This window comes from Lutra lutra, chromosome 13, assembly GCF_902655055.1.
Source record: "Lutra lutra chromosome 13, mLutLut1.2, whole genome shotgun sequence".
Classification (NCBI taxonomy): domain Eukaryota; kingdom Metazoa; phylum Chordata; class Mammalia; order Carnivora; family Mustelidae; genus Lutra; species Lutra lutra.
In genome coordinates this window covers 74,715,204-74,741,635 of record NC_062290.1, presented here as the reverse complement: position 1 = coordinate 74,741,635, position 26,432 = coordinate 74,715,204, and the positions used below count along the sequence as shown (strand labels likewise).

The 26,432-nt window shown below is 39.3% G+C and overlaps 1 protein-coding gene across 5 annotated transcripts in view; it reads right to left on the bottom strand.

Moving 5' to 3' along the window:
• Window positions 1-26,432, bottom strand: part of KIAA1958 (KIAA1958 ortholog) — a 169,090-nt gene that overhangs the window by 78,919 nt on the left and 63,739 nt on the right. Inside the window, exon 1 of one of the 5 annotated variants that reach the window (XM_047699535.1) lies at window positions 11,742-11,761. The exons of the other annotated variants lie outside the window; for them this stretch is intronic. The gene's annotated coding sequence lies outside the window, so the exon portion shown is untranslated. Of the gene's footprint in view, window positions 1-11,741; window positions 11,762-26,432 lie in introns of those variants that run through there. 5 annotated transcript variants of the gene reach the window in all.

The window sequence follows — 26,432 nt, the reverse complement described above, 5'->3', positions numbered from 1 at the left end:
AAAAAACAAGCAATAAAAAAGAGGTGAGCCTACGGGCGCCTGGGTGGCTCAGTGGGTTAAAGCCTCTGCCTTCAGCTCAGGTCATGATCCCAGGGTCCTGGGATAGAGCCCCACATTGTGGTCTCTGCTCAGTGGGGAGCCTGCTTCCCTTCCTCTCTCTGCCTGCCTCTCTGCCTACTTGTGATCTCTATCAAGTAAATAAATAATTAAAAAAAATAAAAAGAGGTGAGCCTTTTCATGGTATGTTTTACTTCCAAAGTCACAAAGAGAGGTTTATTCAATTTCTTAATAATAAAATGTGTGGGGGTGCCTGGGTGGCTCAGTGGGTTAAAGCCTCTGCCTTTGGCTCAGGTCATGATCCCAGGGTCCTGGGATCAAGCCCCACATGGGGCTCTCTGCTCCGCAGGGAGCCTGCTTCCTTCTCTCTCTCTGCCTGCCTCTCTGCCTACTTGTGATTTCTGTGTGTCAAATAAATAAATAAAAATCTTTAAAAAAAATAATAAAATGTGTGCATTATCTGTATTAACCAAGAGGATGCACTTCCGACTTTACCCTCTGCCATCAGAAACTTCATTACTAAAGGCAGAACCAACAAAGGTTTAGGTCCATTCTAGGATGAGTCACAGAAAGGAAGTCAATCCTCTTCTGGGCAGTGGAAAACAAATAACGTAACTCAGAGTCCAAGGAGAGAATTAAGAGCTACAGAAGGAAAGTCTTTAGCAGGGAAGGGAGACTGGACTGGGAGGAGAGCCACTAGGGGGTGCCTCCTGGGGTCAGGGGCAAAGGCAGTTTGCAGACCAGAAGCAAGGATGAGTGGGCCAGGCCAGGTGCCAGGACTGTAACCAAATCTTAGGAGCTGGCTATCTGTCTCCCGGCTGTCTGAAATTCCTGAAATACTGCCCTTCATTTCACCATTTGGAAGAAGAAAGATGTGTCTGGTTTATTCCGCCATTTAAGCCTCCTGGGCACGTAAGGATAACCATCTACCAAACAGGAGTAAGCCATTCTTTATTGGTCAGAGGTCAAAAAGAATCACTTGTTATGGGTCCTTGGCTGGGTAACAGTGAGGAAAACATGATGGGCAAGAAAAGTAAACTGGGACATGAGGAGTCTGTATGTGATCAAAATGGTCAAGTGTGTTTTTGATAAAGGGGAGATCCTGGGGAAAACTGAGCAGGGGAGGAACAAGGATCTTGATGTATGGTTTAGTCTGTCCTGTTCATCTGTAGCTGTGAGTGAAAAGTGGTGCCTCACTGTAGGTGGGCTCCACACTAAGGTGCCAAGGTCTAACTGTAATGTCAGGTGGCCAAACAAAAGGACACATCTGGACCTCCATGGCACCCCATCAATAGGTAAATTCAAAACCTTTCACATGTTATGAGGTCTCTGTGATATGGTCATGGCTACAGTCAACCCCTCAAGCCTCATTTCCTACTACTATGGGTTTTTCCCATATTTCTAGCAGTCTCCTCTTCTCTAAACAGTTTCTCATGCCCACCGGGCCTCTAAAAACTCATTCTCTGGGGCGGGGGGGAAGGGTCTGGGTGGCTCAGATGGTTAAGCATCTGCCTTTGGCTCAGGTCATGATCCCAGGGTCCTGGGATCAAGCCCTGCATTGGGCTCCCTGCTCAGTGTATAGCCTGCTTCTCCCTGTCCTTATGCCATTCCCTCTGCTTATGTTCTCTGGCTCTGTCTGTCAAATAAATAAGCAAAATCCTTAAAAACAAACAAATAAACAAAAAACTTGTTCTTTGGTGTGATATGCAGCCCTCTTCTTTCTTCATCTGGAAAACCTTTCAAAACTGAACTTGGGAACACCTCCTGTTGAAGTCTTTATAGACCTCCTTTCAGTCTCAGATATTTATTTACTTGTTCACTCTTCACTTGTATTTCTATCATCTCTTATCTCTGTACTATTATCATTGCCATTTGTGTCTGTCTCTCAAACTTGACTGAGAATTCCTTGAGGACAGGAACCATAATTTTTTAAACTTTTTATTTATTTTTAAACTTTTAGTATAAGGGGCTATAATTTTTCATTCTTCAATTAGGACCTAGTTGGGGACAGAGATATTAACATGATATGGCCCTGCTCTTATGACCTTATAAGCCATTGTTAATGATGAATAAATGAAGAATGAATTAATAGGGGTCCCTGGGTGGCTCAGTGGGTTAAAGCCTCTGCCTTCGGCTCAGGTCATGATCCCAAGGTCCTGGAATTTGAGCCCCGCACATCGCACATCGGGCTCTTTGCTCAGCGGGGAGCCTGCCTCTTTGCCTACTTGTGATCTCTGTCAAATAAATAAATAAAATCTTTAAAAAAACAATAAAAAAAAAGAACAAATTAATAAACATATAAATACTGGCAGGGCCATCAACACTTACAAAATAAACATAACACCCTCATATAAAAACATGAAATTTCCTCCTATCAGTTTTATTGTAATTACTGAAGCGAACAGAGGATTCTTCTCCCCAGTAGTCCCAAACCACAGCTGTCTTGTACACAGGAGAGTAGTAAGTGAGCTACCAGATTTTATGAAGCAGCCCAGTAAATGGGAAGACCAGTGACTGGTGTCAGAGTTAGGAACTTCAGTTCCAGCCTGGAACTGATGTCTGTGGCCTAAGACAAGTCGCTAATTACCTCTAAGCTAAAATGTCAGGACTATATGATCTTTATGTTCCCTTCATACTTCAGGAAGTTAGGGGCTTATTTTATATTCCTTTTATGTAACTTTAAAGTAAAAATGCAGATAAAAGAGAAAGACTAGTACACTTATCCCAATGAGCACTGAGTAATGTACAGAACTGCTGAATCATTACACTGTACCTCTGAACCAAATGTAGTGTATGCTAACTATACCGGAATTAAAATAAAAAGCTTGGTTAAAAAAAAAAACTGAGGTTTTTGCTGTTTGTTTTTTAAGCTTTTTTTTTTTTTTTTAAGATTTTATTTATTTATTTGACAGGGAGAGATCACAAGCAGGCAGAGAGGCAGGCAGAGAGAGAGGAGGAAGCAGGCTCCCTGCTGAGCAGAGAGCCCGATGCGGGGCTCGATCCCAGGGCTCGGAGATCATGACCTGAGCCCAAGGCAGCAGCTTAACCCACTGAGCCACCCAGGCGCCCATGTTTTTTAAGCTTTCTTAATATACCTATTTAATTGGTATGGCAGAGATCATCTGCCTACCCAGTATCCATTCTTTTTCCTTACAGAGAGTCCCAGTTTACTGGGGCAGCAATATGGTCACCTAAAACATATTTCCCAGCTTTCTTTCAAATAGGAATTGTCATATGACACAGTTCTGGCCAATAACATATAAATAAAAGTCACTGAGCGACATGTCTGATTTTGGCCTTTTTGCCTTTTTCCCTTTGTCCTTCCCTTTCTTTCTGCCTGGAATAAGGACATGATGGCTGGAGCTCCTGAGGCCACAGTGGGAACATGAAGTAAGAACTTACGGATGGGAGAGAACACCCAGAAGGAGCTTGGGTCCCTGCTGACATTGTATAGCCACTACATCAACTCTGAACTATCTAGGATTCTTTGTTACATAAGGAAATATAAGGCCCTGATCTTGCTTAAGCCACTGAACTCAATTACTGATATACAAAAAATAATATTCATCTCTAGTTTTTTAATTTTTATTTTTTAAAGATTTTATTTATTTATTTGACAGAGAAAGACACAGCAAGAGAGGGAGAAGCAGGCTTCCCGCTGAGCAAGCAGCCCAATGTGGGATTCAATCCTAAGACCCTGGGATCATGACCTGAGCCAAAGGCAGATGCTTAACAAGTGAACCACCCAGGTGCCCCCATCCCTGGTTTTTATTTATTTATTTTTTAAAGATTTTATTTATTTATTTGACAGACATATCACAAGTAGGCAGAGAGGCAGTCAGAGAGGGGGGTGGGAAGCAGGCTCCCTGCTGAGCAGAGCCCAATGCGGGGCTCAATCCCAGGACCCTGAGATCACGACCTGAGCTGAAGGCAGAGGCTTTAACCCACTGAGCCACCCAGGCACCCCCATCCCTGGTTTTTAGAATCTCAGAGGAATCCTTCAATTTCTCTGCACCATCCCCCAAGTACAACTGTTTCTCAGACTGGACTCCACAAATAAACTATTGGGAGGTCTATAATTCTATTTCAAAATGTATATAACTGTTTCCATTTTGATTCTAGTAGAAATATGATTAATATAAGCATATGATGAATCATCTAAATAACCGCCTTAGGTCCGACTACCGCCTGCGTGTCTGTTCTCACATTATGGTCCGTAACCACCTAGTGACATGATTCAACTTTCAATTTGTTGGGAAGCCCGTTAATGCGGTTTCTTTTTTAGCAAATATAAAACTTGTCTTTTGCATTAATAATTTGCAAATGAAAGCCATCATGATTTGACATCATGAAAATGGCATATGTGATACTGAAACAATACACCACTTTAAGTGTCACAGAGTAATGAGAAAATAAAAGGAGCTGAAATAAATATATATGTTCATAGAAAGAAAATAATATACATTATGACACAATATCTGAATGAAGATTTAACAGTTCAAATATGTAAAAATGTGGCAGAATCAAAACACAAAATTATATAAGCATGTGGAACTCCAAAGAACTTACTGTTCAGGTAAAAGCTACGATACAGTAGTAAAATAATACCTTTGCTGAAGGTACCACAAGCCAGAAAAAAAATTATAAGACAAAATAGATACAATTTTAAATTTTGTTAAAAGCTTATCCACTTAATTCTATAATAATCAGCAACCTTTAAGAATCAATAGATAGTAATCATAAGTAACTTTTATTACATTCTGAAATTTACTAGCAATCTCATGAAGAGGCTCTTAAACTTTTCTTGAGTATCATAAAATGAAAATATTTTTCCAGTATCATTATTAATATATTTCAGCCAGGAAACCAATGTTAACCAATGTAGTTATGAGAGCATAATCTGCTGATATTTAGGGTAATTAAATGGATTGAGTCCAAGCCGACAAGGAATAGCTATCAATATATTGCAATACATTCTATATTTAATACAAAACTGTATCAGTAAGAAGACAATTAAGGTAATTCTGAACTGCTAAAAATAAGTTCTAGAACCTACTGATTTGCTTCAACAGTCTGATGATGAGGTCTACACTGAAAAATAATGCCTTTTCTACATTTTCAAGAAATAAAAATAACTTCAGATAGTATTTCTCATATCTGATATGGGCAATGATTAGATTAGACACTCAGCTTTACAGAGTTATCATGTGACACTTGATTAAAAACAAATTCAAAGAGGGGCGCCTGGGTAGCTCAGTCAGTTGAATGTCCAACTCTTGTTCTGGCTCAGGTGGTGATCTCAGGGTCATAAGATCAAGCTCTGCATGCAGGCCCACATTAGTGGGGAGTCTGCTTGGGATTCTGTCTCTTCCTCTCCCTCTACCCTCTTCTCCCTGCTCACTCACTCTAATAAATAAATAAATCTTAAAAACAAAACAAAACTCAGAGTCCTGACTAGCAGAGTTTAGGTTAAGTATGAAATTTGCTTATCCTAAATTAGCAAACAAAGCTATGAAATTATTATTACCACACTGTATGTTAACTTAGGCAAGGAGACATTCTATATATTAGTATTTACATTACTAAAGTCAAAATCAGAAAGCCATTAAATATAGAGTCAGACTTTCTACTACTAAACCCAACACTAGGGGCGCCTGGATGGCTCAGTCAGTTAAGCATCTGCCTTCAGCTCAGGTCATGATCCCAGGGTCCTGGGATCGAGCCCATGTCAGGCTCCCTGCTCAGCTCTCCCTCTCCCTCTGCTGCCCCCCCCACTTGAGCTCTCTCTCAAATAAATAAACTTTTAAAAAAATAAACAAAAAACCCTTACTAATCATTAAGGTTTCAGTAGAATAATATAAAACTAGTTATTATTACAGCTAATATTTATTGAATAATTATTAATTGCCAAGCACTCTTCTAGGACTTGACATACCAATAATCCTAATTATAGCAATAATCCTAATAAGTTAAATAAATTATTATCCTCATTTTATAAATGAGTAACAAAGTCATTCGAACAAAGCAGTGGTGGAGCCAAAATTTGAACTTTGGTCATACTCCAGAGCCTATGCTTTTAACATAACATACTCTAGCACTGTGACAGTAGAAAAGATATTGTCTCAAATCTGGTTCCCCATCACATTCATGTTAATTTGAGTTTATGTTGGTTTTACAGTTTAATTTTGTTTGAATTGGTGGGACTGTTTTGGTTTACAGCTATTTCAGAACTATAATCATAAATTTTATGTTTATACCTACTTAAATAATATTATGACCAAAAATGACTTAAGGTAGCACTGGGTATAAGGAAGATCCATGAAAATGTTCTTCTTTCAGGGTGCCTGGGTGGCTCAGTGGGTTAAGCCGCTGCCTTCGGCTCAGGTCATGATCTCAGGGTCCTGGGATCGAGGCCCGCATCGGGCTCTCTGCTCAGCGGGGAGCCTGCTTCCCTCTCTCTCTCTCTCTCTGCCTGCCTCTCCATCTACTTGTGATCTCTCTTGTCAAATAAATAAAAATAAAAATCTTTAAAAAAAAAAAATGTTCTTCTTTCAAAAGACTGAGAAAAATTTTTTAGGAAAAAAAAAAAAAGAATATGAAAAGATTGTCACTTTCCCAAAACCTGACAAAATGAGTTACTAGACAAATACCAGTGAATGTCTAGTTAGTTTTTATCTCACTTCAGTTACAACAATCTGACACACAGCCCTTATAGTTCCTTTTTATATAGTTCTGAACCTTTCAAAGGATTTGTGTTGCAGATGTTTTAATACTACTAAGTATCAATTGCTTATGGATGACAAAACTGACACAAGGGAAAAAAAAAATCTTAGTAGCCATATATCTATAAAAGAAGTTGAATGTTTAAAAAAAAAAAAAGAAAGAAAGATTTCACTGCAGGGCACCTGGTGGCTCAGTCAAATGTCTGCCTTCAGCTCAAGTCATGGTCATGATCTCAGGGTCCTGGGACCCAGCTGGGTGTCAGGCTCCCTGCTCTGCTGAGAGTCTGCTTCTCCCTCTCCCTCTGCCCAGCCCCCACCCCCAACTGCCACCAGCTCATGCTTGCTCTTCTCTCTCTCTTTCAAATAAATAAAAAAGTTCTTTAAAAAATAAATAAAGAAAAAGAAATATTTCACTGGTAAACTCTATCACACTTTCAAGGAAGAAATAATACCAAAATTACACAAATATTTTCAAAAAATAGGAAGAGAAGGGAACATTATCCAACTTGTCTAAGGAGACCAGCATAACCCTACTACCAAAATCTGACAAAAATATTACCATAAAGAAAATTACAGATCAACATTCCTTGTTTTATGTAAAAATCCTTTACAAAACATTAGCAAAATGAGTCCAACAATATATAAAATGGGTAATACATCATGACCAAGTAAGAGTTACCCTAGGAATGTAAAGTTGGCTGAACATTCAAAAATCTACCAATATAATTCAACATATTAACAGTCCACAGGAGAAAAACCATGACATGATCATCTTAATAGATGCAGACAAAGCATGTGACAAAATTAAATATTCATTAACAATTAAAAGCTCTTAGTAAGCTAATAATAGAACTTCCTTAAGCTGATAAAGGATATCTATAAAAAATCTACAGCTGGGCTGGGGCGCCTGGGTGGCTCAGTGGGGTAAGCCGCTGCCTTCGGCTAAGGTCATGATCTCAGGGTCCTGGGATCGAGTCCCGCATCGGGTTCTCTGCTCGGCAGAGATCCTGCTTCCCTCTCTCTCTCTCTCTGCCTGCCTCTCCATCTACTTGTGATCTCTCTCTGTCAAATAAATAAATAAAAAATCTTAAAAAAAAAAAAATCTACAGCTGGGGCGCCTGGGTGGCTCAGTGGGTTAAGCCGCTGCCTTCGGCTCGGGTCGTGATCTCAGGGTCCTGGGATCGAGCCCCGCGTCGGGCTCTCTGCTCAGCAGGGAGTCTGCTTCCTCCTCTCTCTCTCTGCCTGCCTCTCTGCCTGCTTATGATCTCTCTGTCAAATAAATAAATAAAATCTTTAAAAAAAAAAAAAGATTATCAAAACCCTTCTGTTTAAAAAAAAAATCTACAGCTAATATTAAACTTAATATAAAAGACTGAATTGCTTTTTCTCAAGACCAGGAGTAAGATAAGAATGCTCTTGCATCACCTTTATTCAACACTGTAACACTGAAATAATGCCATAAAAAGAAATAAAAGAAAACTTAACCAGAAGAAGTAAAACTGTTTTTACATGTAGATGATACTGCTGTTTATGTTGAAAATTCCAGAGGATTCATGAAACTGCTAGAACTCATAAATAAATTTATTAGTAATCAGGTATAAGATTAACATTCTTAAAAAATCAATTATTTTCTATGCACTAGCAATGAAACATTAGAAAATTAAATGTTTAAAAATTCTATTTAGAGTAGTATCAAAAATATTAAACACGTAAGAATAAGTCTAACAAACGTATCCAAGACTTCTATACTAAAAACTACAAAACATGCCTGAGAGAAATTAAATGTGACGTCAATAAAGAGATAAATACTATAGTTGTAGATCGGAAGATTCAATATAGTTAGGTTGCTACTATTCCAAACTGATCTATACATTCAGTACAATTCCAAACAAAATTCTAGTTGGCTTTTTTAGAAGAAATAGATAAACTGATTTAAGATTTATATGGAAATGCAAAAGATCTGGAATAATCAAAGCAAAATCTTTAAATAAGGATAAAGTTGGAGACTCATTACACCTGATTTCAAAGCTTAGAGTAATTTCAACCAAACAGTAATCAAGATCATGGAGTACTGTCAAAAGAAAAGATACATATATCAATGGAATAGAATGAGTGTGCAGAAACGGACCCACACGTATTTGGTCAACTGATTTTCTTCAAAAGCCAAAGGCAATGCAACAGGAAAGGAAATTTTTTTCAACTAACAATGCTAAATCAATTGGACAGCCACTAAAAAACAATCTTCAGTGAAACTACACATAAAAATTAACTCAAAATGGATCACAGACCTAAATCTAAAAAGCAGTGCCTCGATGGCTCAGTCAGCTGAGTGCCCAAATCTTCATCTCAGCTCAGGTCTTGATCTCACAGTTGTGAGTTCAAGCCCCACATTGGGCTCCACCCTGGATGTGGAGCCTACTTAAAAACAAACAAACAAACAAAACAAATCTAAAACCTAAAACTAGAAAAATTCCAGAAGAAATCATAGGATAGTATCTTTGTCACCTTGGGGCAGGCAAAGGTGTCTTAGGATGCAAAATGCACAAACCATAAAAAATTTGATAAACTGGACTCCATCAATTGCTAATGGAATATAAATAATCCAGGAATGGTGAAGCTATCCATCAAACGTAAACACACTCAACAATGCTACCTTCTTTCAGCAGATCCCCTATGTAACTTTCAACATTATCTAAGGAAATCTGGGGATGGTCTAAGAAGCACTGACAATGTCTCAACTAACAAATCAGTGACTAACAAAGCTAGAAACAAAAGAAAATAAAACAAACCATGGGAAGTATGGCTCCTTTGAAAAACTAGAAATAAGATTACTGTGTTTTTCTTATTTACTGAGAATGACATACACTTCCTATTTTATTTTTTCTATTAACTACAACTCTAAGCATCTAAAAAGTGTTTCATATAAGCCTACTTCCCCTATATTTTCATTTAAGGATGCAATTTACTATATATGCTAAATACAGAAAAATATTCAAAGAACTGGAAAATTCTACTAAAAAATGTCTAAAGAAAAAAGTTCCAACATAAATGCACAATAAAGTACAGAAAGAAGATGCTACTTTAAAAATACAGTTAAAGGGGCTCCTGGGTGACTCAGTCGGTTGGGTGTCTGACATCCTCTCGGGTCATGATCCCAGGGTCCAAGGATCGAGCCCCGCTTCCGGCTCTCTGCTCAGCAGGGAGCCTGCTTCCCTTCCTCTCTCTCTGCCTGCCTCTCTAGCTACTTGTGATCTCTCTATGTGTCAAATAAATAAATAAAATCTTTCATTTTTTATTATTTTTTAAAAGATTTTATTTATTTGACAGAGAGAGAGAGAGAGATCACAAGCAGGCAGAGAGGCAGGCAGAGAGAGAGAGAGGAGGAAGCAAGCTCCCTGGTAAGCAGAGAGCCCGATGTGGGGCTCGATCCCAGGACCCTGGGATCATGACCTGAGCCAAAGGCAGAGGCTTTAACCCACGGAGCCACCCAGGCGCCCCATAAACAAAATCTTTTAAAAAAATACAGTTAAAGGTCAGGGAAAGCATATTTATTCCTACTGAGGCCTAAAATGTGCTTTCCAGAATATAATACCCATCTTTTTTGGGGGGAAGGGGTGTGTGCAAAAAGGATGGTTTTAACTTTGGAAAACAGTGTAGAGATTCCTTAAGAAATTAAAAATAGAGCTTCCCCATGATCCTGCAAATGCACTATTAGGTATTTACCCCAAAGATACAGATGTAGTAAAAAGAAGGGCCATCTGTACCCCAATGTTCATAGCAGCAATGGCCACAGTCACCAAACTGTGAAAAGAACCAAGATGCCCTTCAACGGACGAGTGGACAAAGAAGATAAGGTTCATATATACAATGGAGTATTATGCCTCCATCAGAAAGGATGAATACCCAACTTTTGTAGCAACATGGATGGGACTGACTGGAAGAGATTATGCTAAGTGAAATAAGTCAAGCAGAGAGAGTCAATTATCATATGGTTTCACTTATTTGTGGAGCATAAGAAATAACACGGAGGACATGGGGAGATGGAGAGGAGAAGTGAGTTGGGGGAAATTGGAGGGGGAGATGAACCATGAGAGACTGTGGACTCTGAGAAACAAACTGAGGGTTTTGGAGGGGAGAAGAGTGGGGGTTTGGGTTAGCCTGGTGGGGGTATTATGGAGGGCACATACTGCATGGAGTACTGGGTGTGGTGCATAAACAATGAATTCTGGAACACTGAAAAGAAATAAAAATAAAGGGGCACCTGGGTGGCTCAGTGGGTTAAAGCCTCTGCTTTTGGCTCGGGTCATGGTCTCGGGATTCTGGGATCGAGCCCAGCATTGGGCTCTCTGCTCAGCAGGGAGCCTGCTTCCTCCCCTCTCTCTCTCTGCCTGCCTCTCTGCCTACTTGTGATCTCTCTCTCTGTCAAATAAATAAATAAAATCTTTAGAAGAAAAAAAAAAGAAATAAAAAATAAAAAAATTTAAAAAAAAAATTTAAAGGGTGGTTTTATTAAATTATGGGGACAGGACCCAAGGGCAGAAAGAGCTGTCAAAATCCATCTATTGTTTAAAAAAATGTATCTGTAAGTTATATAAATTAGTACAAGCATTGAAAGTGAGCTTACAAAGAAAGAATTCAGACTATATAGTATGTGCTTTTCCTTTAAGATAATATATTTCTTAAATTTCAAATGTTACAAGTACTATGTAGTCCATGATATAATTTTTGGAAACAGACAAATCTAAAAGATACTTTGTACCTAGCAAATTTAAAAATCATAATAAAAAAGCTTTTAATTCTATGCCATGAATATATAATATATATTTCATTTATATTCCAATTCAGTAAATATCTATGAAGTACCTGGTATATGCTAAATACTGGGTTATAGACTGAACTGTTTCCTCCCCCTCCCCCAAAAGATACACTTTAGTCCTAAATCCAAGTACCTCAGAATGTTACCTATTAGGTAACTTGTAATTGCAGATGTAATTGTAGTTAAGTTCCTATGAAGTCATAGAGGTACATAGGTACATATGAAGTACATAGAATGTACCCCTAATCCCTATGACTGGTGTCCTTGTGAGGAGACATCTCCCTGAAGACAGGGAGAAAGCCCTGTGAAATCAAAGTCAGAGATTGGAATGGGTCCTGGGATTAAGCCCTGTCTCAGGTTGTCTGCTCCACAGAGAGTTGGCTTCTCCCTCCGCCCCTCCCTCACTGCTCATCACAGTCTCCTCTCAAATAAATAAACAAAATATTTAAAAAATTATCTCTAGGGGCACCTGGGTGGCTCAGTGGATTAAAGCCTCTGCCTTCGGCTCAGGATGGAGCCCCGCATCGGGCGCTCTGCTCAGCGGGTAGCCTGCTTCCCCCCCTCTCTCTGCCTGCCTCTCTGCCTTCTTGTGATCTCTGTCAAATGAATAAATAAAATCTTTTAAAAAATAAAAAAATTATCTCCATAATAAAGTCAAAAGTCTTTTACATATCCTATAAGACCATTATAATCAGGCCCTTGCCTACGTTTTCAGACATACCCCTGTTCTTCCATTCAGTGATACCAAACAACTTCCATTTCCTCAGTATCTTCTGGGCCTTCATACAGGTCTACTTTTCCTGCTTCTCCCCTGACTTTTATGCATCCTTTTGTTCTCAACTTGCACATCATTAGGTTTTTTAAGTAACCATCCCGGACTCATGCTGGTCTAAGTTAGATACCCCTGCCTTATGTTCCTGTAACACCTTATTCTATCTCTGTTGTAGCACTTGCCATGTTTTATTGAAATTATTTTTTCTCTTTTTTCTTAGAAGATAAGCTCTGTGATGATATAGAATGTGTCTTTGTCACCCTTCTCTTTCTAGGGGTCAGGTCAATGCTTCACAATGTCTAATACATATTTATTGATAGAATGGGTGACAGGTGACATTTTATGTTTGACTCAAGGAATAAGGTACACCACTTGAAAATCTCTGAAGTCACGTATTTTATACTCTTTCTCAGAAAGCCTAGAATAACTAGAATGACTTTGACAGTCAACGGAAATGGTTTCCACTTGGGAAGAGAAAAAAAAATTCTTTCCTTTTTTTTTTTTTTTTTTTTTTTTTAAAGTAGTCTCCATGCCCAGGGTGAAGACCAATACAGGGCTTTGAAATCACGATCCTGAGATCAAGACCTGAGCTGAGATAAAGAAGCAGATGCTTACCCGACTGAGCCACCCAGATGCCCCTAAAAAAATTATTTTATAATTATCTTAAGTGATTCTCCAAAGTCAGACAGGACATACTGTTCATAGAAAGGTGTACTTATGCTGGTCCATAGGTTGGGAGGTTTTTATATGTATGAGTATTCATGTTATACCTCAAAATCAGTGATCCCTGAGTTCACTGCCTTATTTTTTTTTTAAGATTTTATTCATTTATTTGACAGAGATCACAAGAGGCAGAGAGGCAGAGAGAGAGAGGAGGAAGCAGGCTCCTTGCCGAGCAGAGAGCCCAATGCGGGGCTCTATCCCAGGACCCTGGGATCATGACCTGAGCGGAAGGCAGAGGCTTTAACCCACTGAGCCACCCAGGCGCCCCAGTTCACTGCCTTATTAAAGAAAATTGAGTAACTCATCACTTCTAATGTATATATTTGCTCTTCTTTTATGATGTTTATCTTGAGAACAAATCTATTATGGCTCCTGAGATAGAAACCTGGGAATTGGCCTAGTCTCTATTTGCCCTCATCCCTCAAAAGCAATTCACACCAATTTTTTCTCTTTCTTTCTTTCTCTCTCTCTCTCTCTCTCTCTCTCTCTTTCTTTCTTTTTTAAATTCACACCAATTTGCCTGTTATTTTCTAACAGATCTGCCATCTTCCTTTCTTTTCCATTCCTGATCAGGGCTCAATCCCATGACCTGAGCCAAGGGCAGATGCTTAACCAACTGAGCCATCCAGGTGCCCCTGACTTTACTATAGAGATAATTTAAAAGTATTACATGGCTGTAAGCAAGAAAGTGACCTTAGAATCATCATTCTAATTATAGTTGAAGAAAGCAAGACTAGAGGCAGAAATCCAGTTAGGAGACACACTGTAGCAATTCAGGTAAGATATAATGGTAATCTACCTTTAATAGTAGCAGAGGGATGGAAAGGTGACAGATTTGAAACTCAAGAGGTAAAGATGAAAGATTGGATAAAGAAGGTGGGAGGAAGAAAGAAGTTATAGATTCTGACTTGACCACTGAGAAAAGGTTTGATTTTTGTCATGTTACTGTAAGGTGCTTTTAGGATACCCCAAAGAAGGTATCATTGAATAGACAGTTGGATATATAGATCAGTATAAAGAGACTGATAAAAGGAATGATGCACTGTATTTTTTAAAATGATTTTATTTATTTATTTGACACACACAGAGAGAGAGAGAGAGAGAGATCACAAATAGGCAGAGAGGCAGGAATAGGGAGAGGGGGAAGGAGGCTTCCTACCAAGCAGAGAGCCCAACATGGGGCTGGATCCCAGGACCCTTAGATCATGACCTGAGCCGAAGGCAGAGGTTTAACCCACTGAGCCACCCAGGCGCCGTGGAATTATGCACTATAAATACAAAACAGCTATCAACATTTCTGCACAACCATAACACAGAAAATAAAAACTGAATATACAAAACAACACTAACAATAGCCCTGTGAATGCTGAGCTCAAGGAGTTTGAGCTCATTCAGGAATTTACTCAAATCTGGTAGGGGGTTCCTTGGGGGGATGAAAGGGTGTCTTACCTTGCCAATTCATGGCTAACTTCTTCTATCTCAGCAGTGACATTTTTTCCCCTATGTTTCTATTTCTCTGGCCATTTATATAAGAAATTAAGATGAAAAAGAATTAAATGTATGAACTTAAAGTGTGACTGCATAGACACCATTTGGCAAGTGTCAATGCTCAGGTTGCCTGAGAGATGAAGTACGATTTATAGGAAGATGGCTATAGAAGGAAATCAGGTCACTCAGTTAGAAAGCAGAGTATCAGCAACATTCTCCACTGACTGATATAGATAAAAGCTTCTGAGTCTCCCAGAAGGGCTCAACTGCCTTCCTTCAAGCCCCATCTTAATATGCATAGAACAGAAGAAATCCTGCACACAAACTATTCTGGATGTGCATGAGGGACCACTTTTATGTAAGATGGGAGAATGCAGAGGTTAAGTGCATAGACTCCACTGCCAGACAGACTGAATTTAAATCCTAACTCTGCCATTTGCTATGTGACCTTGGGCAAGTTACCTTTTACCTCTTTGTACCTTAGTTTCCTAATCTGTATAATTATGAAAAAAAATAACCCCAACCTCATAGTGCCATTGTAAGGAATAAACTAATTCATACTGTAAAATGCTTAGAACAATCACTTGATAATATTTCACCTGAAATTAGAGGCTTTTCCCCCTTTCGATGGTCTACAATGTAACTATAGAGAGCATACAATTGGGCACAGTATACCTGTGGAAGAACGAGACCCAGAGAACATCCAACATGCTATGGTATTCTCAGTCAAGAATAAGGTCCCCAGAGGCACCTGGGTGGTTGAGTGGGTTAAGTCTCTGCCTTAGGCTCAGGTCATGATCTCAGGGTCCTGGGATGGAGCCCCACATCAGGCTCTCTGCTCGGTGGGAAGCCTGCTTCCTCCTTTCTCTCTGCCTGCTTCTCTGACTACTTGTGATCTCGGTATATCAAAAAATAAATAAAATCTTAAAAAAAAAAAAAGAATAAGGTCCCCATTTAACTTTCTCAGATTCCTTAGACTAACATGGATTCATCAAAGTGCACACTAAATTTAGAGCAGCAGTACAGACAAGGCCTAGCTACCCAGACATCCTTGGGAATCATGCAAACAGGCCTGAGACCTACTGTAGTATCTATTACTCTGCAACCACCTGAAAACTTTGGTCCCAGAGTTTCTTTTAATAGAAATCATATGGCCTTTTCAGTGGCATCCTTTCATTCACAAATATTGAATGACATTAGGCTACTAAGCACTAGAATACTGTCATGAATAAGGAAGTCATGATCTTTGCCTATATGGAACTCAAGGACTCAGGGTGGGATGGGACAATTAGCTATACAAGAAATAATTTTGTTGCAATTTTGACAAAAATTCTGCAAAGACAATCTACTTTAACTAGTTTATGCTAAAAAAGCATAAAACTAGAAAGACTTATTCTATTTGGGGAAATCAGAGAAAGCTCCTCTGAGAAAGTAGTATTTAAACCAAGAGCTGAGGGGCGCCTGGGTGGCTCAGTGGGTTAAGCCGCTGCCTTCGGCTCAGGTCATGATCTCAGGGTCCTGGGATCGAGCCCTGCGTCGGGCTCTCTGCTCAGCGGGGAGCCTGCTTCCTCCTCTCTCTCTGCCTGCCTCTCTGCCTACTTGTGATTTCTCTCTGTCAGATAAATAAATAAAAAAAATAAATAAATAAATAAATAAATAAACCAAGAGCTGAAGGATCAGTAGGAATTCACAAAGAAAGTGGGAAAGGGCAGAAGGAGAGAAGAAATTTCCAAGTAATTCAAGTACAAGCAAAGAAACTCAGAAAACTTCTGGAATTCCATGATATACCCACTCTTAGCAACTATTCTGAAACATTCTAGCATTCCACACAGAGGTCAGCATAATAGACCCAACTCCCCAAAGTACTTCTTGCCCTATCCATTCCACCACAGTAGAACGTAAGTTCATTTACACCTTCCTAACAAATGGTGTTCACCATCTCTTTCAGAAACTGATCCAGTAGAAATTTTAACTTGAAATACACATTTATATCATGCAAGCTAATTATGCATTTGCCATGAAAACAAATTCATTATTAAAAATAATTTTTAGGGGGGAACCTGAGTGGGTCAGTCAGTTGAGCATCTGTCTTCAACTCAGGTCATGATCCCGGGGTCCTGGAATGGAGCCTCACACTAGGCTCCCTGCTCAGTGGGAATCTGCTTCTCCCACTGCCCCTCCCTCTGGCTCATGTTCTCTCACTCTCAAAATAAATAAAATCATAAATAAATAAATAAAAATTATTTTTAGGAGTGCCTGGCTGGCTCAATCGGTTGAGCCACCAACACTTGATTTCAGCTCAGGTCATGATCTCAGGGTTGTGGGATGGAGCTCCATGTCAGAATCCACATCCAGACTGCTTGGGATTCTTTCTCTCCCTCTCCATCTACCCCTGCCCCCACCTTACAAAAACAAGTCTTAACAAAATTCCTACTGTCAAGGAAAACAAACACCTTAAACTTAGTCAATATTTTTTTAATTTAAAATCAATTTCATGAACATATAGTGTACTATATCAGTTTCAGAGGTAGAATTAGTGATGTATCAGCTGCATATAACACCCAGTGCTCATTGCTTCAAGTGCCCTCCTTAGCGCCCATCATCCAGTTACTCCATCCTCCCACCCACTTCCCCTCCACCCACTCTCAGTTTATTTCCTATAATCAAGAGTCTCTTATGGTTTGCCTCCCTTATTGATTTCAATCTTAGTCAATAATTTGATATTATGTAAAAAAAGCTTTCAAAAATATTAATGCATCTAGGGGAGAACCTGGGTGGCTCAGTCGGTTAAGCGTCTGCCTTCAGCTCAGGTCATGATCCTGGGATCCTGGGATTGAGCCCCACATAAGGTTCCTTAACCAGCAGGGAGTCTGCTTCTCCCTCCCCCTCTGCCCCCCTCACCCCACTCATGCTCTCTCTCAAATACATAAAATAAAATCTTTAAAAAATATATTAATGTATCTAAAATAACCATAAATACCTCAGAATTCTTTTTTTTTAAAAGATTTTATTTATTTATTTGACAGACAGAGATCACAAGTAGACAGAGAGGCAGGCAGAGAGAGAGAGGGAAGCAGGCTCCCCGCTGAGCAGAGAGTCCGATGCAGGACTCGATCCCAGGACCCTGAGATCATGACCTGAGCCGAAGGCAGCGGCTTAACCCACTGAGCCACCCAGGCGCCCAATACCTCAGAATTCTTAATGACTCCCCAATTATTCATATTTTTAATTTCTACAGTTTACACTGAGCATAAGTTTGTACTACATACTATTAGAAAAGGATTAAAATTAATTAATGGCATTCCATTCACACAAATTATTCCATTTGTAATTATCAAATTACATTTTAAAGTGGTTTTCCCATCAGTGAGCATGATTCGACACGATGGTTCATGCCTTTTACAGCCCACTCAAAGAAGTATTATAAATGGAAAAACTGAAAATTCTATCTCAAAGTGGGTGATGTTAATTAACATTTTTAGCTACCTTTAAATTTACATACCCTTATTCTCCTGATAGAATTTTCTAAGACTTGAGTATCAGTGTCTTAGAGTGAAGTCTGTCCGAGATGCTGAAATACAGCCCCATCTCAGTATATGAACTAAAGGCAGGCTGATCCCAGATTTCAGTAAACAATGTGAAAATATACATGTCACTCCACTCTCCACTGGAACTGCTCTAATCAAGATCACCAATAACCTCCACATCAAGAATTTCAAAGAATTTCAAATTCCTTAATTTCTCTTCTCTTGGCTTCTCAGCAGCTCAAACAGCTGTTCTCTGCCTTACCTAAAATCCTCTCTTTCCTTGGGTTCCAATACACTCTGCCATTTCTCAGTTTCCTTCGCTGGGGCTCATCATCCTCTTTTTGAACTTTAAAACTACAGTTTATGAGAGGCACCTGGGTGGCTCAGCTGGTTAAGTGTCCAGCTATTGGTTTTGGTTCAGCTCATGACCTTGAGGTCCTGGGATCAAGTACTGTGTTGGGGCTCCCATTCAGTGTACAGTCTGCTTATCCCTCTCCCTCTGCTTCTCCCCCAACCAGCTCACTCTCTCTCTCATACATACATACACACATACATACATACATAAACAAAATCTTAAAAAAAAACAAACAAACTAGAATTTACAATGGTCCTGGCAGTCTTCTCAAATTATTGTCTCAAAAAACAAAAAAAAAAAAAGGAAAAAAAATCAAATTACTGCCTCACTACACGATGCTTTGTTTTCATCTACCCCTATGAATCTTAACAGATACATACCCTGACAATTTATATCTAAATTAATATTTCAATAAATGGCATTACTACCTCCTCAGCTGCTAAAGTCCAAATCATCTTTGGCTCCAAAGTGTCCTTTACATTTTTATGCAGAGGAATCTGCAGGACAGGTTCAATTCTTTTTTTTTTTTTTTTAAGATTTTATTTATTTATTTGACAGAGAGAAAGAGATCACAAGTAGGCAGAGAGGCAGGCAGAAAGAGAGAGGGGGAAGCAGACTCCCCGCTCAGCAGAGAGCCCGATGCGGGGCTCCATCCCAGGACCCTGAGATCATGACCTGAGCTGAAGGCAGAGGCTTAACCCACTGAGCCACCCAGGGCCCCCAGGACAGATTCAATTATAAGAATTCTTCTCTTGTCACTGGTTTCCAAAATAACTAGGTTTTACAAAACTTCTTGTTTATATTATCACTATTCTTCTAAAGCTTGTAGAAAAAATATGAAACATTCAGATAGAGATGTACTTTCTCTATGCATAGTGGATAAGCCTTAAATTAACATTTTAAATGTTTTAATAAGTTTATAAACATGGATAACAATTATTTATTCTTATATGTGGATACATAGAAATGTATATATATTATAAAATATATAAAGTAATTTTTTTATCCTTACTGGTTCTCAGTTAAAGGGAAGACAGGTCTTTCTTATTATTGTGAAACATTTGCTCACGGGAATGAAATTTTGAAGCTACGATGTGTATATCATATTAATAGTCCTCCACTTAGACTCTCATTTTTAGGAATAAGCATGGCTGAGTACTAAAATTAGTATCATTGTTTCAGATGAGATGATGAGTCAGTGACATGGGGTAGGAATGTGAATAACCTAGTTTTGCTCATAAAGAAATATTTTAGAAGTTCTGAACAGACATCAAAGTGGCTTAGATTTCAGGGCACTGGTAATAGGACTAAACCATCTAATCTGGAGCCAGGGTGTTTGTTTTAGAAAACATACAAGAGGGAGGGAATGAGACCATTTCCCTGAATAATGCAAAGGAATTTAAAAATTGATATGGTTTTAGTTGATCATAGTCCCTTTGCAAAGGCACAAAAATGTCCTTTCCCATGTTTCTAGAGTTTATATTCTGATTTTATATAGAGTTTATATTGATTGATCATATATATATGATTTTATATAGAGTTTAGATTCTGGTTTATTGATCTATTTATCTGTTTTATAATTAATACTGCATCATTTAAAATCCCTATAGCTGAATACAGTTTTACATTTAGGAAGGCAAATCCCTTCTCGTTATCTCTACTTTTCAAAATTGTTTTCTAATTCCTAACTATTATGGGTAAAGCTTCTGGTGTTTAATTATGATTATCAGTTATTTGTTCCTAATAAATCTCCTTAACTATGTTAAAAATATTGTCCAGTTTCTTAATTGTAAAGAATGTTGAATTTTATCAAGTATTTAGTCAAATATACATTTGATCTTCTTTTTTCTTTTTCACTTTAGAAGTTACACTTGCAGGGGCACCTGGGTGGCTCAGGTCGTGATCCCAAAGTCCTGGGATCAAGCCCTACAGGGCTGTGCAAGGCAGGCTCCTTGCTCAGCGGGGAGTCTGCTTCTCCCTCTTCCTCTGCCCCTCCCCCACTCCTCCTCTCTCTCAAATAAATAAATAAAATCTTAAAAAAAAAGTTACACCTGCAGATTTCTCAGGGTTGATCCACCTTGCATTCCTACTGCTACTTCTCAATTTTTGTCACGGGCTCTTCTGATCTTCAAAATTGACACTTTTCTCATGGTACCATCTCACTAGATGATATTTTCACCCATGTCTGTGCATCTAGTTAGCAGAAAAATACTCCCTAATGTTTCCCTAATTAATATCTCTTTAAGTGGCATTACCATTCTCCCAACTGAAGCCCAAATTCCAGAATTAGATCTCTAAATTTTTTTTAGGATTTGGGGATCTTTATACAAATACACTGCTCAGGGGCTAAGCAGTTATCTGCCAGGCATCTTCTTACCCCGTTATCCTGTATAAGCACTAACTGCAGACTACTGGCGGGCAGAAACCTTGGCTAGCATTGTGATTTCAGCACCCTCAACAAAACCTGACAAGGGCAAGGTGTTCATAAATATTAAACAAAAATCAAATGATTATATACTAAATGAACAACTCAACTGAGTTCTCATGAATTCTCTGATTTGAAATATGCTACTCACCTGCTCTGCCACCTGTCAGCTCAACTCTAGCATTGTGTGTCTCTCTGCCCCCCTACTTCCTGACCAACCAGTGACAACAGATACAACTCTGTCCACTCACATCCATGGCTGCATGAAGCACGGCAGCAATTCAGAGAAGGGGAATGGGCCAACAATCCAAGCGGAATATCCACTGGCTAAAATTCCTTTAGTAAGGATACATCATCTTTAATTAAAATTATACATTATTGAAAACTGACCCACAGGGGTGCCTGGCTGCTCTCAGTCCCTACAGCATGCAATTCTTGAGTTCAAGGTTGTGAGTTTGAGCCCCACTTTGGCTACAGAGATTACTTAAAAATAAAATCAGAAGGGAAGGGTAATGGCAGGGGAAGGGGAGGCAACTGACCCAGAAAGCCTGCTACAATCTTTTGCCTTGCTCACAAAAGAAGTTTAAGCGAACGAGACTGTATTAATAACATGCAAATCACAACAAAATCAGAGAGAAAAGGTCTATGAACTCGGTAAGAGAATGTAAGTGTGTATACATTAGGTAGTAAACATTCCAGACCTGTGGCCTGCTCCACTCCAAGGAGCTTAGCCAGAAGCTACTCGGCTTTGAAGACATTTGCAGACATTGCCCTCAGTGCAGAGGGTGCTTAAGAAAGGCTGACACAGCTGGGTCTCCCTGTGAAGTACAAAGGCAGAAACCAACAGCAATCTGGGTCTTCTCAAGGGAGATCTGAGATGTCACAGACTATTCCAAACTATACTTGGCTCTCCAGGGGTCCCTATGAAGGAAGAGGATAAACACCATGATCACCTACTCACCGTGGTACATCTCAGACTCATTTGTTCCTTAACTCTCTTACTTGCTCAGCCTCTACTCACGGGATCTCAGGACTATCCACGGTGACCAAAACTATAAATGAGTTCACTCACTCTTAATGACATATTCCTTCAAAATGCTGCCTGGAGATGAGCTCTAAGGTAGATGCTCCGTACCAGGAAGATGGTACCAGCAACTACAACTACCACCTCCAAACCAAGCCTTGCTGCCCCAATATTTAGGAGAATATTTTGTTATTTTATGGAGAAACTCATCCACTAATTTGGGGGCCATAGAGAGTACAGAGATGACATTTCTTTGGCGTGTATTAGATGCTGAGCACTAATTAGCTTTCTGGATAATCTGATCTCTTCTTCCCTTCTTGCAGATTTTTTTTTTCTGGTTCTTCTTAATAAGTTCTCTCTTTTTGAGGGTCCCCACAGATTTTAATATAGTTGGTATTTCATTTGGCTTTAAGAGATGAGCCTGGGTGGCTCAGCTGATGTAGTGTCTGACTCCTGCTCGGCTCATGATCTCAGGGTCGGGGGATCGGGCCCTGTGTAGGGCTCTGCACTGGACTTGGAGCCTGCTTGGGATTCTCTCATTCCCTTTCCCTCTGTCCTGCCCCACCCTCTCAAAAAAAAAAAAAAAAAAAAAAAAAAGAGAGAGAGAATGAGAAGAGTAGAACCTTTGGCTCAGCTGACTGAGAGTCAACAAGTAACAAGAAAGCCACTGCAAGAGCGGCTCCTAAATCAGGATGCGCACTGAAATCACCCAGGTTTCCTGTTAGAAAATGTAGGGCCTATTTCTCAGCTCAACTGAAGAGATTCTAATTCATTGACAAAGAGGTTGGCCTCAGGCATCTGCCTATATTTAGTATTTGGTGACTGTCTTCCAGCTAATATGAGAAACTCCATTTGAGAACCATGGTTCTATATGATTTTTAGTAATTACTATAATTAATAAGTCTTTCCTTTAAGACATTTTGTTTAGTTTCACTCCACTTATTCACTAATATAGGTGCTACAATGAACATCTTTCCATATTAACCTTTTAATATACCTCTATGCCTAGACAGAGTCAAAAGGAGAGACTTTAGGGGTTCCTGGGTGGCTCAGTTGTTAAGCATCTGCCTTTGGCTCAGGTCATGATCCTGGGGTCCTGGGATCAAACCCCACATGGGGCTCCCATTCAGCAGGAGGCCTGCTTCTCCCTCTCCTACTCCCCCTACTTGTGTTCCTTCTCTCTTGCTGCATCTCTGTCAAATAAATAAATAAAATCTTAAAAGAAAAAAAAAAAAAAGCAGAGACTTTAGTTCTTATGAAAAGTTCTTGTGGTAAGGTCTACCACAGACAGCTCCCAACTGCAGTACATCATAGTGTCTATTTCCTTTCTTCTCTGACTCAGTATGATAGCATTTTTTTTTAAGATTTTATTTATTTGACACAAATAGAGAGAGACAGCGAGAGAGGGAATACAAGCTGGGGGAGTGGGAGAGTGAGAAGCAGGCTTCCAGCTGAGCAGGGAGACCAATGCGAGTCTCAATCCTATGACCCTGGGATCATGACCTGAGCAGAAGGCAGACGTTTAACAACTGAGCCAGTCAGGCGCCCTTATAGCATTATTTTTTAAAAACTTTGATAATTTTAGAGGTAAAATGACATCTCACTGCATAGTTACTTTATAACCATAAAATACTTTTTTTTATTCAATAAATAGTCATTGAACACTTGTCAGGCCTTGTGATCAATGTGGGTAAAACCACATTGAAACAGCATGATTCTTTCTCTCACTTATGTAGAAAGTGTCATTAATTCAATAATCAAACAAATAAACCTAGTAAATGGTACTTTTTATCATCACTGTAGTAAGTGGTGCCACTAGATCTTACAAAGTAGAGACTGGAACTATTCAGAAATGTCAGAGGAAACCCCCCTGAGAAATGAAGTTAATCATAAAGATAATAATAACACCCACTAATAGCACTTACTAGTGTCAGGCTTTACTCTAAGCACATCAAGTATATCAATGCATTGACCTTTATGAGGAAATACTATTATTATCTCCACTTTAGAGATGAGAAAACTGAGTCAGACAGTTTAGGAAACTTGTCCAATATTACATTCCTAGTAAGTCAAGGAGTCAGGATTCAAATCAGGATAGTCCACTCGAGTCAATGCTAGTAAGCACGACGTTACACACTTCTTAAGTGATGTTCCTAAATCCCGTACCCACACGAGGCTCAGTGTGCTCCCCTCCCCTTGCCTCATCAGAAAGGGATAATGTGCTGGTCCAAAGGGAAGGTATGCAAGCTCTATGCTTACGTGAAGTTCCCGAGAGTTACCGAAGAGTTTACTAAAGATGTATAGCTCCTCCCTGGCTTTCAGAGCTGCAACCATTGCTCCACACCCACCACCACCCCAACCCCAGTACCTGACCAAGGTGCTGGAGAAGTCAAGGGGAGGATTTTCATTGTTTTTAAATTAGGAATCCCAAACTCACCCATGTTTATGATTACTTGGTAATCATCTCTGTATTGTATCATATTTGAACATTAAACACTACTGTTTCATGAGGCCGTGGGGGAGAAATCCACTGATTACTGATTTTTAAGCCTTTCAGGCTAAGAATGATTGATTGCCTCTTGTAATGACTCTGCCCGACAGAACTCTGGTTGCCATAGACTACCACTCTATTTTTCTGTTTGCCATGTACAGTAAGCATGTAAACACTAAAGATGGATTACTCTGAATACAGTGTAAGTGGACTAGGCATTAGAAACAAAGGAACTGTAAAGGCTTAAAACCAAAGACCCTTAATCCTCTGTCAGTTTGCCAAACTTTTTGAAAGTTTGAAGTGTGACAACTTAACGAAGCACGTTCCAGGGATTTCTGTAAGGAATGTTCAGTCACTTCAGGCCCTGAATGAGTGAACGAACTAAATTAAATTCTCTAACAGATCATTGAACACTCACTACTCCCACAAATAAAGTACAGGAGTCCTCACCATCTAGATGTTCATTAACCATAACCGTATAATCATGAGATTGTGAACAGTAAAAGCTGTCATGCACAAAAATATTCACCAATGAGCTGACCAGTTTCCACTCAAACTCCCCCCTCAAATCCTAGCGTCTATTTCTGGGAACCTGTTTACATCATTCACCTGACCACATAACATGAGAATAAATATAAACTGAAACTACAAAGTTTTCCAAAAAAGTAGGACTTGAACAAGTTGCTGAAAAATGCTAGAAAACCACTATAATCAAAGTAGATCCATATTAACAGATTAATGTCTGCCAGACTTATAGCAGGTAGGAAATGGAGAGAATTCTCAAAGATGACACAGTAAATACTTTAAAAAGAATGGATTAAATCTCCAAGAACTAAGAGAGTCCCTTAGGAAAACTGAAAAAGCCAAAGAGTGTTTCTGCAAAAACATCACTCTTTCTGACTAGTTTGAATGAAATGAACTTGGTGAAGGGTGCTACATTACGCTCTGATATGATTTCATCAGAAAATCTGCGCTCGCCAAACAAACCCTCAAGCCTCTTCTTGTTCATTCTAAGGATTAGTACAGTGCTTCAAATACACAAACATTGTTAAATATAAGATTTTTTTTAAAGCCCTATCAAAAATTTTCAATTTATGTTTTCAAGATGGAGACTTGTAGGATCAGTATTGAAAAATAATAAAATTCTGGGACTCCTGGGTGGCTCAGTTGGTTAGGCATCTGACTTCAGCTCGGGTTGTGATCCCAGGGTCCTGGGATCCAGTCCCACATTGGCTCTTTGCCAGCCTGCTTCTCCCACTGCCTGCCAGTTCCCCTGCTTGTGCTCTCTGTCAAATAAATAAATAAAATCTTTAAAAAAAAAAAAAAAAAGAAAGAAAGAAAAGCAGGAAAAAAAATAGTAAAGCAGAAATATGTAATTTCCTTAACAAACAAAAAGCTCACATAGTAAAAGATTAATTCAGCACGTTAGGGTTGCTTAAACCCTGAACATTCAAAGAAATGAAAATTCCCCCTTGACCAGCTCCTGAGACAGAACCTCTAAATTCATAGACTATCTTGCCTGTTAAGAGTATTTTTGTATGCCCAAGGCTTTGAGCCACACTGTATCAGTTTGGTATCTTGGGGGTTGGAGATCTCACAGACTGCAATGCTTCTGTGACCGACTCTCAATAAAAACCCTAACTACCAAGGCTCAGTTGAGTTTCCCCGTTGGCATTACTTTACATGTTCTGTCACATACATGGCTCAAAGAATTAAGTATGTCTTTATGTGACTTCACTGGGACAATCTTATGCCTGGTTTCTCCTGGATTTGACCCACCTGCCTTACCCCTTGCTAGTGTTAATTTATATTCTTTCATTGTAACAAACTGTAACTGTGTAACAGCTTTCTGAGTTCTGTCAGTGCTTCTAGCAAATCATTATGCCTAGGATGGTCTTGGGAACTCCCAACAAAGAGTACCTATCAACTACCCTCACTAGCTACTATAAAATTTTTGTCCCTACTTGAAGTGGGTTCACTTTAAATGCCCTTTAATCGTCAGTTATACTCAGCTAGCAAGGAACTCCCTTAT